The following is a 6637-nucleotide window of genomic DNA, read 5'->3' on the forward strand; positions in this document are numbered from 1 at the left end:
TGCCAGCATTGTGAGATGTTACCGCTTCGCATGCTCCGCTCTCGCCTGTCACTCTTTGATAAAGAGAGTGGGCAGGCTCGCGATCCACAGGGATCAGGACCCGCGTCTGCTGAGGCAGCGCGGAGAATGCATTCCTGGGGATCGCAAAAGGATCTTTCGGAGGGGTTGGAGACGGGTCCGAGGGCTCTTTCTCCTTCCTTACCCGAGAGATCCAGTGCTCTCTCCCCGGTGTCGGAAGCACGCTCTGCGGTTTCTTCTGCCCGGGGAGAGAGCCCTCCATTACTTTATTGCTCTTCCTCCGAGGAGGTTGATGCGATGAGTGTGGAGAATGTAAGCACACACATGGGGGAAAGAGATTCACAATTTATTTCCCCAGCATATGATGAGCTGGTGGATGTTATGTCGCGGGCTGTAGAGAAATTAAATATTGAATGGCCATCTGAGAAGAAGGGCGCTCGTCCTAAAAGCAAATTAGATGAGCGCTTTTTATCTTCCACCACATTATCTCCACCACGAGGGCTTCCATTTTTTCCCGATTTGCACAATGAAATTTCTAAATCGTGGAATAAACCATATTCATCACGTCTTTTCAGCCCTCATGTTAACACTTATTCGAGAATAAGAGGGCTGAAAGAGTATGGTTATGAGGCGATGCCCCAGGCGGAAGAGAATTTAGCCAGTTATCTTTCCCCTGGTCCCGCATCGTCTCTGAAAGCCTCGGCTTTGCCCACTAGACCGCTTAAAGCCACTTCGGTGTTAGTGGGCAAAGCTTATACGGCAGCAGGTCAAGCTGGAGCATGTCTGCATACTATGGCAGTGCTCCAGGCTTATCAAGCTGACCTGCTGGGGGATCTGGATAGTAGTGAGGGAGTCAGTCATGACGATATTCGTGAACTTCGTCGGGCTACCGATCTTTCTCTCAGGGCTACTAAGGAGACCGCCAGAGCAATTGGGCGGTCTATGGCAGCCTTGGTAGCTACTGAGAGACATTTATGGTTAAATCTGTCTGAAATTAAAGAAAAAGATCGAGCTTTTTTATTAGATGCTCCGCTTGAACCTTCTGGTCTCTTCGGCGACGCAGTCCACGCGGTCGTCGAGAGATTTCAAGAGTCAAAGAAACAAGCGGACGTTTTTAAAAAGTTTATCCCTCGCCGGGTCCAGCCCCCTGGGACTGCTGGGCGTGAGCAGCCCCAGCCGTCGAGCTCATCATATCGTGTGCATCAGAAAGAGAGTGTTGCGTCTCGTGCACCTCCACGTAGAGACTGGAGACGGACGCAACCCTCTCAACCGAAGTCTTCTAAGTCGAAGCCGGATCTGAGGACCGTTCTTCAGGCGAAGAAGACTTCGGTTCAAAAAAAAAAAAAAAAGGTCCTGATGTTCATGCATCAGGCCTGTGAGGACAGCCCCAACCGAAGTGGAGCGGTGTACACCTCATTATACGGTGCCCGTTCCATTTCGGGGTCCTCACGAGACCGTTCTGCCAACCCTGCCACCCTTGGTGCTTCAGGGCGCAGCGGTCTCCAGCGAGTCGCTGATGCTATGCTGCGGCACAGCATCGGTTTCGCGCCCTCTGAGGGGGGCCTTAGAGCGGCCAGTTCAGGTAGTTCCTGCCATTATGTTTCAGGCTCCGGAATTGGCTGTCTCGATAACACCAGAGACCAGCCTCGAGAGGCTGGTTCCCTTAGTAAATTTTCTGGCAGCGTGGAAGCTTCTGCCGAATATTTCTCATTGGGTCCTGCAGATTGTAGAGAAAGGATACAGAATCCAGTTTGGTTCTCGTCCTCCTCGTTACAACGGGGTGCTGCCCACAGTGGTGCATCCCGAGCAGGCTCTGGTAATGGAGCAAGAGGTAAAGGCCCTGTTAGCAAAGGAAGCTATAGAACAGGTGTACTCACCCGACAGAGAGTCGGGTTTTTACAGCCGTTATTTCATTGTTCCAAAAAAGGATGGGGGGTTGCGTCCCATTTTAGATCTTCGTCTGTTGAATCGTTCAGTACAGAAACTCAAGTTCAAGATGCTGACACTCAAACAGATCGTGACTCAAATCAGATCCGAGGACTGGTTTGTCACGATAGATCTGAAGGACGCCTACTTCCATATCTCCATCCTCCCTCAGCACAGGAAGTTCCTAAGGTTTTCTTTCGGGGGCAAAGAATACCAATATCGGGTTCTTCCTTTCGGTCTAGCTTTATCACCCCGCACGTTCACGAAATGCGTGGATGCAGCTCTAGCCCCTCTCAGGCTTCAGGGCATACGTATTCTGAACTACATCGACGACTGGCTGATTCTGGCGGAATCAGAGCAGTTGGCGGTTCGGCACCGAGGTGTCGTTCTCGCCAATATGCAGATGTTGGGGTTGAGGCTCAACGCCAAGAAGAGTGTTCTTTCTCCAGTACAGAGAACCACTTTCCTTGGTGTGGTATGGGATTCAGTGACGATGCGGGCCACTCTATCGCCCGTTCGTGTAGCTGCTATCCTGACAGCCACCAACGAGCTAAAGCTAGGCCAGTCACGCACTGTGAAACAGTTCGAGAGACTGTTGGGTCTCTTGGCGGCAGCGTCCAACGTGATTCCTTTTGGCCTGCTGTACATGAGACCTTTACAGTGGTGGCTAAGGACCAGAGGGTTCTCCCCGAGGGGAAACCCACTTCGTATGATCAAGGTCACGCGGCGGTGCCTTCGTGCCTTAATTATATGGAGGAAACATTGGTTCTTAACCCAGGGTCCGGTATTGGGAGCTCTTTGCCATCGTGTTACGATCTCGACAGATGCTTCCCTCACCGGCTGGGGAGCGGTAATGGAAGGCCGCTCGGTTCAGGGTCTGTGGAAAAGTCATCATCTTTCGTGGCACATCAATTGCCTGGAGATGATGGCTGTCTTCAATGCGTTGAGACAGTTTCTCCCAGACCTGAGGGGCCATCATGTGCTTGTACGAACAGACAACACATCAGTGGTCTCTTATCTGAACCGTCAGGGGGGTCTGCGGTCGCGTCCGCTCTGCAAACTGGCGCACCAGATCCTCCTGTGGTCTCTGGGGAAGGTACTCTCCCTGAGGGCAGTGTATATTCCTGGGGACCAGAATGTGGGGGCAGACATCCTGTCGAGGCAGGAGCTGAGGCCAGGGGACTGGAGACTCCACCCCGAGGCGGTGGAGAAAATTTGGGAGTTTTACGGCCAAGCAGAGGTGGATCTGTTTGCGTCTCAGCACACGACGCACTGTCCACTTTGGTTCTCCCTTACTCACCCAGCCCCCCTGGGGCTGGATGCTATGGTGCAGACGTGGCCGAGGCTACGTCTGTACGCATTTCCCCCTGTTGCTCTGCTCCCAGGAGTTCTGGAACGAGTCCGCCAGTACGGAATAAGCCTACTGCTTGTAGCACCACGCTGGCCGAGTCGGATCTGGTTTGCGGACCTGATCCATCTCTTAGACGGTCCTCCCTTGGAGATCCCGATCAGGAGAGACCTTCTGTCTCAGGCCGGGGGCACAATATTTCACCCTCGACCAGAGATTTGGAACCTGTGGGTTTGGCCTCTGAGGGGGCCCAACTCATAGAGAGTGGTCTCTCAGCTGAGGCTGCTGAGACCATCCTAAGCTCCAGAGCTCCAGCTACTAGGAAACTATATGCGCTGAAATGTAAAGTTTTTTCTGTATGGTGTCACCGACATCAGTGGGATCCGGTTAACTGTTCTGTGAACACAGTACTCGAGTTCTTGCAGGAGCGCTTTACGTCAGGTTTATGTCCTTCCACACTTAAGGTTTACGTGGCGGCCATTGCGGCTTACCACGCCCTGGTTGGGGGTACATCGTTGGGTCGAGACCCCCTGATTACACGTTTCCTTCGTGGCACATTGAGGCTGAGGCCTGCAACTCGCACTAGGGTGCCAGCTTGGGATTTGGCAATAGTACTAGAAGGCCTGTCTAGGGCTCCATTCGAGCCCTTAGATTCGGTTTCAGAGAAATTTCTTAAGTCAAGTCAAGTCACATTTATTTATATAGCGCTTTTCACAATACAGATTGCATCAAAGCAGCTTCACAGTGATAACATGAAAGTAGTACAACACAGTTCAATAATATTGTTGAATATTAAATATCCCCAACTAAGCAAGCCAAAAGCAAGGCGACAGTGGCAAGGAACCAAAACTCCATCAGATTGGATGGAGAAAAAAACCTTGGGAGAACCCAGGCTAGTCAGGGGCCAGTTCTCCTCTGGCTAACAATCATAGGGTTTTAAAGAAGCTTTACAGTAAGTCCATATCAGAGAGTACCTGGAAAAAATACATTTAGTTAATCATGTAATATTTAGGGGATAACATATCGCCGGCGTTGAGTCGTCTCTTCGCAGGCGTTGAGTCGTCTCTTCACAGGCGTTGGTCTTCTCATCACAGGCGTTGAGGCATCCGAAATCCCCGTGAGAGGCAGGATACCAAACTGGAGCCTACGAACGCCATTTTTCTCGGGACAAGCGTCCCGAGATAACAGCAGAAAGGCAGATGGGAAATAATTAGCATAGCTGATGTTCATAATGATTTCCATTACACGGGAGTAGGTGTTAGAAAACCATAATCTCACAACTCTCCGTAACCCAAACTCTCCGCAACCATACGGACCGACCCGTTTGTCTATAAGGCTGTCGAGCCCCACTGGTGCGTTAAGCAGTTTCAGTGGCAAACGGTTCCGTATGGCATAGCAGAGGACTAAAAGGTAAGCATTATGTGAATGCTTGACTAAAGAGACACGTCTTTAGTCTAGTTTTAAACTGTGTCAGCGAGTCAGAGCATCGGACCGTATCGGGAAGGCTATTCCAGAGTTTTGGAGCTAAATGCGAGAATGCCCTCCCTCCTTTCGTGGACTTCGATATCCTAGGAATGACCAGAAGCCTTGAATTTAGTGATCTTAGAGAACGCGGTGGATTGTAGGGCGAAAGAAGGTCCGTTAAGTACATAGGAGCTAAACCATTAAGGGCTTTATAGGTCAGTAGTAGTACTTTGTAATTGATACGGAACTTAATAGGTAACCAGTGCAGAGATGATAAAATCGGTGTTATATGATCATATTTTCTTGATCTAGTAAGAACTCTAGCGGCTGCATTTTGCACTAACTGTAGCTTGTTTATTGAGGATGCAGGACAACCAGCTAATAAAGCATTACAGTGATCTAGTCTCGAGGTCATGAATGCATGAACTAACTTTTCTGCATCAGAAACAGATAGCATGTTACGTAATTTAGCAATGTTTCTAAGGTGGAAAAAGGCTGTTCTTGTAACAGATGAAATATGATTTTCGAAAGACAAGTTGCGGTCTAGTATAACACCCAGGTCTTTTACTGTAGTGGAAAAAGTAACAGGGCATCCTTCTATATTAAAGTCGTATTGTAAGAGGTTTTGTGTGTAGTTTTTTGGACCAATAAGTAATACCTCCGTTTTATCTGAATTTAATAGCAGGAAATTACGCGTCATCCAGCATTTTATATCTTTGAGACATTCTGTCAATTTAGATGAGGTAATGTTTTCATCTGGTCGTGATGAAATATATAATTGAGTGTCGTCAGCATAACAGTGGAAATTAATTCCATGTTTTCTTATAATATTACCAAGTGGCAGCATATATATTGAGAATAGCAGAGGGCCTAGCACCGATCCTTGCGGTACTCCGTAGTCTACTGACGTTAACTTTGATTTTCCCCCGTGTAAAGAGACAAAATGATAACGGTCAGATAAGTACGATCTAAACCAGCTTAATGCCTGTCCCTGAACACCAGTGTAGTTTTGTAGTCGATCCAAGAGTATTTTATGATCTATAGTGTCGAACGCGGCGCTAAGATCAAGTAGGACTAGTATTGAGATACAGCCTTGGTCAGAAGCTAAGAGTAGATCATTTGTAATTTTAACTAGCGCAGTTTCTGTACTATGATGCGGTCTGAATCCTGACTGGAATTTTTCATAGATATCATTTTCTTGCAAAAAAGAGCACAGTTGAGCGGATACAACTTTTTCTAGTATTTTGGACATAAATGGAAGATTTGAAATGGGTCTGTAATTTGCTAGGTTATTTGGATCTAGTTGCGGTTTCTTAATGAGAGGTTTTATTACTGCCAACTTGAATATTCTTGGAACATGACCTAAGAATAAAGACGAGTTAATAATATTAAGAAGAGGCTCTTCCACTACAGGTAACACTTCTTTCAGTAGTTTAGTGGGTATTGGATCTAATGAGCATGTTGTTGGTTTAGATGCAATAATAAGTTTATTTAGCTCTTCCTGTCCTATCGTTGCAAAGCGGTGTAGTTGTTCTTGAGGGACGATAATTGAGGCTGAATCATAAGAGACCATAGAGGATTGTACATTTATAATTGTGTTTCGAATGCTTTCTATTTTCTCATTGAAATAATTCATAAAATCATTACTACTAAACTGTAACGGTATATTTTGCTCTGGTGATGTCTGTTTATTTGTTAGTCTAGCCACGGTGTTAAATAAGAACCTTGGATTATTTTGGTTATTTTCTATTAGTTTGCGGAGGTGCTCAGCCCTGGCTGTTTTTAGAGCCTTTTTATAACGTGACATACTGTCTTTCCACGCGATTCTAAAGACCTCTAAATTAGTTCGTTTCCATTTACGCTCTAGGTTACGAGTTTCTC

This window comes from Rhinichthys klamathensis, unplaced genomic scaffold (genome assembly GCF_029890125.1).
Source record: "Rhinichthys klamathensis goyatoka isolate OS25496 unplaced genomic scaffold, OSU_Roscu_1.1 h1tg000453l_1, whole genome shotgun sequence".
In the NCBI taxonomy this organism is placed as follows: domain Eukaryota; kingdom Metazoa; phylum Chordata; class Actinopteri; order Cypriniformes; family Leuciscidae; genus Rhinichthys; species Rhinichthys klamathensis.